The sequence below is a fragment of the Equus przewalskii genome, chromosome 9 (genome assembly GCF_037783145.1).
Source record: "Equus przewalskii isolate Varuska chromosome 9, EquPr2, whole genome shotgun sequence".
In the NCBI taxonomy this organism is placed as follows: domain Eukaryota; kingdom Metazoa; phylum Chordata; class Mammalia; order Perissodactyla; family Equidae; genus Equus; species Equus przewalskii.
This window is the reverse complement of record NC_091839.1, coordinates 26,812,065-26,825,537: the sequence shown is the minus strand read 5'-3', so window position 1 is coordinate 26,825,537 and position 13,473 is coordinate 26,812,065. Positions and strand designations below refer to the sequence as shown.

The 13,473-nt window shown below is 42.5% G+C and overlaps 1 pseudogene; it reads right to left on the bottom strand.

Annotated features, from left to right (window-relative positions):
• Positions 1 to 11,480: 11,480 nt before the first annotated feature.
• Positions 11,481 to 11,691, bottom strand: LOC103565798 (phosphatidylinositol N-acetylglucosaminyltransferase subunit Y-like; annotated as a pseudogene).
• Positions 11,692 to 13,473: the final 1,782 nt, after the last annotated feature.

Below are 13,473 nucleotides of genomic sequence, written 5' to 3'. Positions count from 1 at the left end.
GGAATTAATAGAAATAATGACCCAAAGTTTTTTAAACATTTAACATCAACTGAAAATTCAGAGAACTTAGTTTTTTCAGCCACAGTTGCTTCAGTCTTAGGGTGGAAGGGCCACATATTGGGTGTGATTAGGCCATCTGAGGCAAAGTAACAGGTGACAGGAAAAGCAGTCAGCTCATGTGAGTTGCAACAGTACCTTGTGGGCTGGGTCCCAAGAGGGCCCTTCGTCCAAGGGAGATCACAAAGACGAAAGGAAGAGATTTGGTTCTCTGAGGCCTATTAAAAACATTCCCAAATGGAACTGGGTAAGAATCTATCCAGATGGTACGGAGGGAGGAGTAGATGGAGGAGGGAAGCAGGATAGCTTTGGTCTTAATTAACTGAGGGAGCATTTAATGAGCACCTACTAGGGACCAGGCATTGTGCTCTGCTCTCGAGGCTCAAGATGACATAAAAAATAGTCACACTTTCTGAGAAGTTCATAGTTTAGCAGAGTAGATAGACACAAACAATGAACTCATATAATGTAATAACTGCTGTCATAGAAATATATTCTTTATACCATGGGACCCAGAGGAATCAGTGATGAATTCTGCTGGGGTAAGAGGGTAATTATGCAATTTTGTGGAGAAGGTGACATTTGAAATGACCTTAAAGATGCATTAGGAGTTTGCTAGGCAGATAGTGGGGAAGGGCATGCCAATCTTTCCAGGTCAATAATAGGGAGTTTATACTACCATGCTGATGAGAGATAAGTATGCTTTTTGCCTCTTGGAGAAATATAAGGGAGAAGTGGGGGAAGTGGAAGGACTCTGGTTTGAACCAGTGACTCATCGATTAACATTGGGTCAACATGATGAAAAAGAGCTGAACCAAATAGTGAAACTCTCTGTTCAAGATTCTGGTGATTTTGGTCTAAACAAAGTTGAAGAGTTGAAGGCATTTACTAGCTTCTGCCCTATCTTCCATACTCAGTAAATCTTTTACGTTAATCCCAAGGCCCATTGAATCCTGAAAAAGTTACCACTTCTTTCCCTATCACCTTCCATTCAATTGCTTCTATTGCAACCAGCTTGGCCCGGTTTGGTCAAGAACTTCTAGAGAGGCATAGTAATGAGTGAGTCCTTCTGTCAGAAGGCCATGGGATAGGATCCCAGTTCCCAGGGAAGGCCTGGGTCTTCCTAACTTGTTTTTAGTCCCAAAAGAAGTACTTACTTAAACTGAATAGAGGCAGAACTCTATCCAGCCTAAGCTCTTGTTCCTGGCCTGGTGCCCTCTTTGGAGTTCAGTTCAGAATCTCCTGCTTACTTCAGAGGTATAGTTGCCAAGGTAACCTGGCAAGTCGATTGACTTTATTTGCCTCAGTTTCCTCACTGTAAAATACAGAGAAACTGGATTAGAAGACCTCTAGTCTGCCTCTTATGTAGCAAAGTAACCTTATGGGGTTTGGGAGTAGGCTAGACTGCAGGGGCTATGTATCTGGAACTGTCTCTATTGATAAGTGACAGACTTCTGGAGGCTTTGTATGTAGTTGGCACAGGAACTCAAAGCTACAAGTGGAAGGGGGCCTGAGGAAGGGAGTCTGGCTCTAGACGGGATTGGCAGGCTAAGAAACCTTTCCTATTTATATTTTCCTGTGCTGCTGGGAGAGCCGCCCATATTAAAGAACTTGCCTCTTCATCCTCCTCCTTGCTCTTCCCAATGGGCTAATGCCATGGTCAAGCCTCAGTCCTCCCTAGTTAGTGGCCATTTGATGAACCATTCTCGTGGAGCTCCACTTCTAAGAGGTTAAATCTGATTTCTTCCCTTCTGAACTGAAAAGGTTGAAGGGAGAAATAACCTCCTCCTTTTTTTTGCCTCAGGTTTGAAGGTAATCATGACACCAACTTGACTGGCTGTGGTTTATTTTTTGCCTTTGAATGGATGATTTTCCCACAGTCAACTGTTAGCAAAAAAATCACCACCAGAATAGGGAAGAAATCAAATGACTCTTATACATATTATTTCATTTGTGTACCCCTGATCTCTTGAGAGTCTAGTTATTGCATAAAAAGCGTGATACACTTATAAACATGTTGAAATTAAAGATTAAGGCACAGAGATGGGACAGGGAAGATAGGACATGTTCTTGAGGTGACACCTTGGCGTGGGAGGTAGTCTTTTCTAACCCAGTAGTTACTAATCTCTGACAATCCAAGGTTGCTTAGTAGCTAGAAAGTTTGCTGATCGTGTCTGGGCTCTGGCTTGACTTACCCTCTGTGGGGGTTAGTGACAACGGCTTTGCAACCTGATGTGTCTGTGACTGTTTCCTATCTTCACACTTCCCCAATTCCCAACTGTTTTCCCAGGCCTGGAGTGAGGTGTCTGCCCGTGAGAATTCGGTCCATTCTAACTCCCATGTTTTCGTGTTGTAGAGCAGTAACCTTGAGGCTTAGTGTTCTTCTGCCCCTTGGATCACATGCTTTGAAATAGACAAAAATGTGAGGGAGTAAGTGGAAGAATCTGGTAATTTTTCCTGTTGTTTCTTAGGAGTATGATATATGTATGTCAGCTAAAGAAAACTTGATTAGCTTATCATTTGTAGGTTTTTTTTCCTCTTGTGTCATTTGTGTTCTGTTTTAAAGTGTAGGGTTATGATGGCCTATCCTTTTTTCCTATGAAACAATGCATATGAAGTACCACATAAATTTGTAAAAATAATTCATCCTCACAGATGCTGAGAAGCCCTAAGAGAAACAAATTTCTTAAATGTACCCAGAACTTTGAAATTGAAATCGAATTCTGCTCTTTGCTGCTTTCACGTATCCCTGCCGGCAAGATCCTTGTAGAGAAGGAAGCTGAGGCTCAGAAAGGCAAAGGGAGTGAGGAGCTTAAGATCCCAGGGGATCAACTGGAAAAGCAGAGACTAAAACTCAGGATTGCCGACTCCAAAGCCCTTACCACTGCATGGACCGCCTCTGTCTACTTTGCCTTCCCACTTTCATAATTGCTCCATCGCTTTAGTGGCAGGGCTGGAGAATCCTCTGCCCCCTGGAGAGCTGTATTCAGCCCTCATCTTAATGTCACCTCGCAGTGCTTTAGTGGTAACCATAGCCTATAGGCTGGTCAGAGACTGGACTTCCTCCCATCCCTACTAACCCATTTTTCAGTGTCAGGCCTCTCCAAAGCAATATTTTTAAAACTTTTTTTTATCACAACTCATTAAAAAAACATTTTACATCATAACTCAGTGTGTGTACATACACACACAAGTGAAACATTTTCACAAGATGATTCTTAATGCTTATTATTTGCAACACTTGATATTTTTTGTTCTATTTTAAAATATCCTTGTTATGATCCACCAAGTGATTTCAAGGTCACTATTGGCTTACAGCCCACAGTTTGAGAAACGCTGCTCTAACGGTTTGAGGATAAAAAGAGCTAAAGAACTATGACTAGTGATTAAGAAGCTAATTAATACTGATTCTTAGAGTACTGGTTCCCAGAATTTTGGATTTCGTGGACCAATTAATTTAAATTTGGGGGTTTTTATTTTTCCATGTAAGGATATTTAGAAAGCTTACTACTGCCTATCAACACCATTATTTTTTAAAAAGCATTAAAAAAGTTATTTTAAAAACTTTAAAAATATACATTTCTTGTGAAAAAAGAAATAATTATATAGAATGAAAAAATATGAATCCTTTACATAGCGCCCTCCTCAATTCCACTCTCCTCCCAGGCACTGCTAACAGATAGGTGGATATCCTTCCATACCTTTTTCTATGCAGGGTTTTGTTTTGTTTTACAGAAATAGAATCTAATCGTGTTTTGCTCTATAACTTTTTGTTTTTTACACTTAAAAATAGGTCTTAGAGGTTTTCTCATGCAATAGATATTTACCTTTGAGAGAAAATTGATACTAAGAAAGTGAGAAATTAGAAATCTTGTTATAAAGGATACTCTTTCAAACTGAATGAATTTAGCTTTAAGAAAAAAAATACAGGGCCAGCCCCATGGCCGAGTGCTTAAATTTGTGTGCTCTGCTATGGCGGCCCAGGGTTTCACTGGTTTGGATCCTGGGCGCGGACATGACACCGCTCATCAGGCCACGTTGAGGCGGTGTCCCACATGCCACATCTAGAAGGACCCACAACTAAAATATACAACTATGTACTGGGGGGATTTGGGGAGAAAAAGCAGAAAGAAAAAAAAACGGAAAAAGAATATTGGCAACAGTTGTTAGCTCAGGTGCCAATGTTTAAAACAAAAAAGAAAAAAGAAAAAATATACAGCAATTTCAAATCTCTGAGGTTCTCAAGCCAAGTGGGAAATGCAGAATTTTATGTAGAAACAATTCTCCAACACTTTAGTGAGGTACAATTTACATGTAATAAATAGCACATATTTAATCCATAAAGTTTGAAATATTCATGGCAAATATGTATATGTGTTTGTAGCGCATTCTCTTCCCACCCATCCCACAGAAACAGACACACGTGCACACGCACACATACACTGGTAAATTCATCATCAAGAACAAGATAATGAGTGTAACAATGTTTCCCAACATTACCTCCTGCCCCTAGAGAATCCCTCTCTCCCTGCCTTCCATGATCTTCCTTCCTTAGACAATCATTTATCTACTTTATTTCAGTATATATTAATTTTCCTTTTCTAGAATTTTATTTATTTATTTTTTGTGAGGAAGATAGGCCCCAAGCTAACATCTGTTGCCAATCCTCCTTTTTTTTCACTTGAGGAAGATTAGACCTGAGCTAACATCTGTGCCTATCTTCCTCTATTGTTTGTACGTGGGATGCTTCCACAGCATGGCTGATGAGCAGAGTAGGTCTGCAACCGGGATTAGAACCCACGAACCCTGTCTGCTGAAGCAGAGCATGCTGAACTTTAAACACTTGGCCACAGGGCTGGCTCTTAGAATTTTAAATAAATCAAATCTTTATTCCATTTTTGTGGTTTCTTTCTTACTGCATAATTATTTTGAGTTTTATCTTTGTTGTGTGTATAACTTATTCTTTTTATTGCTGAATAATCTATGTATGGATAGGACACAATGTTTTATCCATTTATCTCTTTCTTTAAATGTATGTTGTTTCCAGGTTTGGCTATTAGAGATAAAGCTACCAAAGATACTTATGTCAAGCCTTTATATGAAAACATGTTTCATTTTTTGAGTTAATATCTAGAGTGTAATCCTAGGTCAGATGGTAAGTTAACATGTTTGTCTTTAAGAAACTGCCAAATGGGGGCCAGCCCACTGGTGCAGCGGTTAAGTGCGCATGTTCCACTTCGGCAGCCGGGGGTTCACCAGTTCGGATCCCAGGTACAGACATGGCACCGCTTGGCAAGCCATGCTGTGATGGGCGTCTCATATATAGAGTAGAGTAATATGGGCGTGGATGTTAGCTCAGGGCCAGTCTTCCTCAGCAAAAAGAGGAGAGTTAGCAGCAGATGTTAGCTCAGGGCTAATCTTCCTCAAAAAAAGAAAAGAAAAGAAACTGCCACATGGTTCCAAAGTGGTTATACAATGTTATGTTCCAAACAGTAGTGTATAAGAATTTGGGTTTTCAAGATCCTCACCAACACTTTGTGTAATCAGTCTTTATAATTCTAATGTGTGTTTTTTTGAATGTCCTTGAAAATAAATAAATAGAAGGAAGCACAGTGCCTGGTAGGCTCCTTTGACTTCAAGAGGCACCTTTTCTGCAACAGGAATACTATACGTCCACTAGTGTTTGTGGAAGACAGGCCAGCTTGAGGGGTTCCTAGAGCAGGAAGAAGTTGGCACAGATCTGGGCTGTGGCACAAGCAGTCCTGCCACTGGGGCCATATGGTTCAGCAGACTCCTTGGTGTGGATGGTGTCTGTGGTGGAGAAGGATGCAGTGTAGGGTGTTAGCAAGTCCCATCTGGGGAATCACAGTGCAGGCTGCTGAGGCTCTAGAGGAAGTCCATGCCATCTGCAGTACAGATTTATAAATCACTGTGAAACAACTTGTGTTGTGTCATTGTGCCCACATAATAACAGAAGACTGAAATACGGGGCATCATCTCCATGCATCCAGAACGACCCACTGTGAGGAGAGTTCTCTTGGACCATCCAAGTCATAAGGTCAGACGGGCACTGCTGAGTTCCATTGTACGGGAGAGATGTACAGGCAGGATCGAGCCAGATCAACTCCAGAGAATACAAGCAGGCTGCATGAGCAGGTAGGGGAGACCCCAGCACGGTAGGAACAGCTCACTGCAGTATCCTGGGTATCCTGGGTGATCTGCACAGCCAGCTAAGGGGAGGAGAAAGCCTGAGCTTGGGTTCTGCTTGGGTCGCTTTGATTTGTGAGGGAAGTAGAAATTAGTGGAGGCTGCGTCACAGCTACAATCAGGATGTCCTGGAAAGACAGTGGAGAAGACAAACTTTCCCAATGGGTGGAGCTGTGAGCTGGTCATCCATTTTGTGTGGAATAATAAGTATCCCGAGGTGGCAACATATATAGATCCCAGGGCAGCAGCCGATGATCTGCCCTGGCAAAGAAGGAAGAGTTGAGAAGGTAGTTGATGAGGAGGTCTGGTGTACAGGCCTGTGGATGCACTTATGGGAATGTGAACATATGGGAAGTGTTCTGTATGGTTTATTAAAACACCCCCCAAAACATTACCAGCCACCCTGGAACGGGTACCATCGCCACATGAGTGCTCTGGAACTCCAGCCCTGCTCTTGCCCCTGGGACCTTATACCGTCTGTTTCTTCTCCAAGGAACATCTTCCCCATATATCCTCACAAGTCACTCTCTCCCGCCCTCTAGTTGTGTGCTGCAATACCATCTCTACAATGAGAACAACGCTGAGCCCTCTATTTCCTTGAAATCCTCCTGACCCCCCACGCTTGTCATTTTCAGTGCTGCTGTTTTATATTTGCACACGTGTCACCTTATAATTTACTATATTACATGTTTTCTTTGTGACTATTGGCTACTCCCTTCAGTTTGAATGAAGGCTGTATGAGGACACATTCTTTTGTTCCCTGATGTATGATATTGGTCTGGATGAGCCTCTGAGTCAGATGAGATGTTCAGTCAATGTTTGTTGAAGCTTTCCTTCCACATTCTTCCACGTCGTTCTACTCTCACCTTGCCATTCCTTTCCCTCCAGGTTTGTTTTTCCTCAGAGTTGTGATGATTGAAAAGGATTCCCACCTTGAAGATACAAGAGTTTCATGCTAGTCAAGTTTCTAGCATAGCCATGGTCTCTACTTAATTTTCTCACATATTAGAACTCAGTGTCTCCTAGTCAACACATCTGTTCTCAGGATTCACGGATCCCTTTCTCCTCTAGCTATTGAGTCCTTCTCAATGGACATCCCCATTAATCTGTTTGAGTAACCCTCTGTAATTTGCTCTCCTCACTTGTTTTCCAGAGAAACTCTCCACTCCCTCTGCAGACACTGCCGCCGTACTTCCCAGTGAAATGATAATCACTTCCCAGCAAGGAGATGAGCTTGTTGTGTCCCAAACCTTCATGTCAGGTTCAGGTGCCCACTTTCCACGCTTGCACAGATGCATCACTGCAGCCACTGTCCTGGCAGCAGGTGTAGAGTTGGGAAGTAACCACTGTTACCAGGTAAATGTTATGTTCTTATGAAGGAATACATCACGTCTCAGAAAATTCAGTAAGAAATGTTACATAGAAAAAGAGTTATACTTTCTGAGGTCACAAATAGTGACATAGAATTGGAAGGGCCATATTGTAAAGGACCCAGAGGCATTGTCTCATCTCATGTGCTTGCCTTGAACTGCCTAGTATGTCCTCTGTGTTTCCTCTTATAACCTGTCTGGATTATTCTTCTTGTTGAGCAAACATACTAAACCTCACAACATCCATTCCATGAGCTTCACTCCATGTAGCATGAAGAGCAAGAAGACAGTGTATTTTATTTGCAATTTTTGTGTGGACATTTAATGTCTTTATAGCTATTGTTGGATATAAATGTCTGAAAAATAGGAAGGAAGCAAGCTCTTTTTCTCAGCACAGTTAGAATGTTACTAAGGTTCTTGATGTAGTCATAGATGTTGTAATCCTTCCAGAATTGCCTCAGTGTCTTCCTCAGTTGCAGCAATAGCCTGGGCTAAGGGTCTTCCTTGGGTAGTAGGCCTTAAAGGAAGCTGTAACTCCTTGATCCATTAGTTGGACCAAAGAGGTGGTGTTTGGAGGGGGAAACACCACTTTGGTATTGGGATGAAGATCACCAGTAAAAGGAGGATGTCTGGGACCATAATCCACAACACACAAAATATTGAAAGGTCTGTCATTCTCAAAACAGTACTTCTCAATTTCGCTGGCATAACAACTGAGGAGGGCATCATGGAAGAGGAGCTGGGTCATCCATGACTTCTCATGGCTCCTGTCATTCACTGGCAGTGTGTACTTATTGACAGGCTTGAAGGCCCTGGGGTTCTCACTGTACAAAGGGTTTCAATCTGTACCCTGCAACATTGCCCCCAAGGTGTGACTGTTATCCTGTCCTTAAAAGTCTTGAAACCTGGCATTGACTCGGCCTTCTTATGCGTTAAATTCCTTTCAGGCATCCATTCCCAGAATAGAGAGGTTTCATCCATGTTGAATATTTGCTCTGGCAAGTAATTTTCCTCCACAATCAGCTTATCTGGGGTTTCCAAAAGTTCTTCAGCTGCCTTCACATCAGCACTCACAGACTCACTGCGCACTTTCACATTATGTAATGAATAACAATTCTGGAATCATTTAAACCACCCAGAGGTAGCAGTAAAGTCAACATTATAGTCGAGTCGAGCCTTTTCTTTCAACATCGCAAAAAACTTACTGCTTTGGCCGTGATCGTCATGGTGCTAAGAGAGAGATGCTTCTATGTCTGATCTTCAATCCAGGTCATTAGAAGTTTCTCCATGTCTCATGTAGGTCCTTCTTGAATTTTTGTTAGTCTTATCGCCTTCAATGAAGCAGATCCCTTAACACATTCTATCACTTTGGTCTTGTTCTTCAAGATTGTAGCTATAGTGGAATGGGAGATGTCTGACTAGTGAGCAATAACCATCATTGATTTCCCACCCTTGTGGTCCTTAATCAGTTTTAATTTGGTTTCCAGGTCAGTCATCTGATGTGGCCTCTTACTGGCAGCATTAGCATTGAATTTTGTTTGCTTAGGGGCCATGATGAACAAATTGACATGAGATTAAATGGAGCACAGGAGAAAAGGATGCAATTAAGAGACTCAGTAAACATGAGATGTATGAGGCCACTGTTGGCAAAACCTGGCATAATGTTTTACAGTTAAATTTTTTTTTTTGTAAGTGGAAAGAGTATCCTCTAAAATAACAATAAAAAGTACAGTATAGTAGAACCAGCCCTGATGGCCTAGCAGTTTTAACTTTGGGTATGCTCTGCTCTGGCTGCCAAGGTTTGGTTCCTGGGTGCAGAACGATACCACTCATCTGTCAGGAGCCATGCTGTGGTGGTGGCTCACATAGAAGAACCAGAAGAACTGACAACTATACACAGCTATGTGCTGGGGCTTTGGAGGTGGGGAAGAAGGAAGAAGGATGAGGATTGGCAACAGATGTTAGCTTAGGGCAAATCTTCCCCTGCAAAAAAAAAAAGTACGATATAGTACAGTCATACACCCCATAATGATGTTTCGGTCAAGGACGGACCACGTATATGACAGTGGTCCCATAAGATTAGTACCATATAGCCTAGATGTGTAGTAGGCCATACCCTCTAGGTTTGCTTAAGGACACTGTGATGTTTGCACAACGATGAAATTACCTTACGTTGCATTTCTCAGAATGTATCCCCTTCTCCAGGCAAAGCATGACTGTGAATAAACACATAAACCAGTAACATAGTTGTTTATTGTCATTATCAATTATTATTCACCATACATAGTTATATGTGCTATGCTTTTATGCAACTGGCAGCTCAGAAGGTTTGTTTACACCCTGATTACCCCAAACGTGAGTAATTCATTACGCTACAACATTACAATGGTTACAGTGTTGCTAGGCAATAGGAATTTTTCAGTTCCTATATAAGTCTTATATGTGACCACTATCCTATATGTGGTGGGTCGTTTACTGAAATGTCATTATGCGGCACATGACTGTAGTTTGCATCTATCTTCCCACTCTCTCCTGGCTTGTAAGTTTTCTGCTGAGAAATAAACTGATATCCTTGCAGGATTCGCTTGTATAACATGAGTTTGTTTTCGCTAGCTGTTGTCAAAATGTTCTCTTTGTAAATGCTTTTCAACAGGTTTATTAGAAAGTGTCTCAGTGACGTTCTCTTTGGATTGAATCTGTATGGCACCTATGAGCATCATGTAGCTGGATGTCCACTTCTCTCCATAGCTTTGGGAAGTTTTCACCATTACTTCTTTAAATAAGCTTTTTATCCTTTATTTCTCTCTTTATCTAGGGCTCCCATAATTTGAATAATGTTTTGCTTCCTGTTCCATAATCCATGTAGGCTTTCTTCTCTGTTTTTCTTTTTTTTTTCTTTTTTCTCCCCTCATTGGAAAATTTAAAGACCTGTCTTCCAGTTACAGCTTCTTTCTTTTGCTTGATCAAGTTGGATGCTGAGGCTCTCCATTACGTTTTTCATTTCATTCATTGTATTATTTAGCCACAGAATTTCTGTATCATTCTTTTTTTAAATGGTAGAACGTTGGCATATTATTATTCATATAAGCATTTAATGCCAGAGAAATGAAGGTAAATTACAAACAGAATTTTTGTGTGTACAGGAGCCGGCCCCGTGTCCAAGTGATTAAGTTCATGGGCTCCGCTGCGGCGGGCCAGGGTTTCGCCAGTTCGGATCCTGGGCACGGACATGGCACCACTCGTCAGCCCACATTGAGGCGGTGTCCCACATGCCACAACTAGAAGGACCTGCAACTAAGATATACAACTATGTGCCGGGGGGATTTGGGGAAATAAAGCAGAAAAAAAGAAAAGAATTTTTGTGTGTACATGAAATTTCCATTGTAAAGTACAGTTTTATATCACAGTAGTTCAAATGCATTTCTCTACAGGTATTTCCACATTGCTCCTTTGGAATGATTTCCATCATACCTAACATGTGTTTACCAAGGACCTGGAATCTAAACAAACAAACGAAATTTCATATGACTCACTTTTAGATAAATGCGTTAAAAAATAAAGTCATCAGATGATTGAGACTGTTAATTTCCAACAGACACTTTGTGGAAATGTTCCTCTGATACAACAGTTATAAGTTTGAACCATCAAAAAATAAGGGCAGAACATGAGTAAAAGAAAATAAACTTTGCCCCTTAAGCATCCCATAGTCCTAATGCTTTGACCAAAGCAATGCAAGGCATTTTTCCTGCAAACTAAATGGGTCTCCAATATTTCCATCTAGTTGAGATTCAGAGATAGAAACCTAAGGACGTATAATCGTATATATGCCATCTTGCCCTGGTTGCTTTAGTTATGCCTGAAGAGTTTTACCCATACAAGCCCGAAGGTGGAAGGACAGGTAAACTGATCTGGTAATTGACAAGAGCTGACTGTAAAAGCACAAGCTAGCTGAGTTAGTGCAGCCCTGTGGGAAGTTTTCTCACACACACAATGAGTAGAACTGTCCTGCTCAAAAGACCAGTGCAAGGACAGTCAATTTAGAAAGAGACAGAAACATTCTTCTCGCCCACATGTTACCTGCCACACGACTTCTTAAAAGGTAGATAGTATTAAGAGGATTTATTTGTTGTGAGTGTGTGTGTGTGTGTGTGTGTGTGTGTGTGTAATGATCTAGTACTGTTCCATTTCTTCTTCTGCTTTTGACATGTCTTCCTAGTTCCCTGTGGTATCAAATTAGAATTAGGAATGCCGTCAGTAATGGATAGGCTATTCCCAACTATTCACTAATCAATTCACTTGTCAGTTCTTCATATCTGAGCACCTTCTTGGAGAGTGCCCATACCAAGAACTGCAGTAGCACCTATTGAAGGTGTGGGGGTGATTATTCTTCCTTGTTGCTCCTCTGTGTCCATGACCTCAATGGGTGCAGGCTGTATGGGTGAGGGCAGATGAAGGTGCGCCTTCCACCTGCAGCTGGTGGCAAGCCCCCTGCTTGCTCCACTCAGCCTGGCCTGGCACCAGTGACTGCACCTCACCATGCCCTTGACCTGCTGCTGTTCTGTTCCTCTTTATGGTTTCTGTTTTTGTTGAAAAACTTGCTTTGTTTTTGTATTGTTTACCTAGTTTGTTGAATTGCCTGTTTTCTTGTAGCTCACTGGCTTGGTTAAAAGAGTGATTTTGAATTCTTTGTCTGGCTGTTTGTAGAACTCCATTTCTTTGAGGTTGTTTCTGATAATTGATCGTGTTCCTTAGTGTCATGTTTCCCTGATGTTTTTATGTTTCTAGTTGCCTTATGTTGATGTCTGCTCATTTGATGGTGTGGTCGCCACCAGTATAGTCTCCATGCAGTTCCATGACCTGAGAATGGTGTCCATGAAGACAGCAGGCATCCTCCTTACACAAGGCTGTGGGCGTCTACAGCAGTGGAGAAGGCTGCTGAGGATCTCAGGATCTTGTTTTCTCCCATGGAGGACATAGTGGCCAAGTAGATCCCTCTTGGTGCCGAGTCCACCTCTCAGGCACCGTGTTGGTGGTGGCAGCACTGGTGTCTGATGAATGGGCACCAGTGGAGCAGATACAAAGCTGGGGTCTGGTGTGTTGGCACTTGAGAAATTTCAGCGGTTCTGGGATCTGGGACTTTGGACAGACATCAGCAGTTTTGGCTTTGGTTTGTAAGATGGGAGCTACACACTAAGCAACCCTGGAGGCTGTGTCCATGGAAACACAGTGGCTCTGGAGAGCTGGATAGTCTACAGCAAGGGTGTCTCCTGTGCCTGAGATGCAGGTGTACATGGTGCAGCTGTGGAGTCAGGGTCTGGAATGTGGACACACATGGTGCAGGCACAGCTCTGGGGTCCAGGATGTGCACAGGGTTGGGGGTGGGTGGCAGCCCTCGTCCTGGAGCGGCACAACAGTGGCTCCTTCTCGGGGTTGCAGTACCTTCATAAGAGGCGTCAGCCATGGTGATGGATGTTGGTTAACTCATTGGCGAAAGGCACCAGTGTCCTCTGTGGGGCAGGCAGCTGGGGTCTTCTGCCAAGCAGGCCACCGGGGACTGCAATGGCACCCAGCCTGTGGCTGGTAGAGGGAGCCCCTGCACTTTTTATTTCCTACCTGTCCAGGTGTCTCTGCTAAGACAGTCTCTGCCCCGATCCTTCCTGTGCACTCATTCTCTTCTTATGCTCCACTGTGTTGTAGTTGGTTCTTCACTGGACTCTTGATCCCTTCAAGGCTGATTTCATTTGTGGTCAACTGTTTTTTTCTGTGTTGGTGGTGAAGAGTGGTGTCTTCTATTCCACCATCCTGCTGAGGTCTCACCTGGATCTCTTTTCTGTGGTCT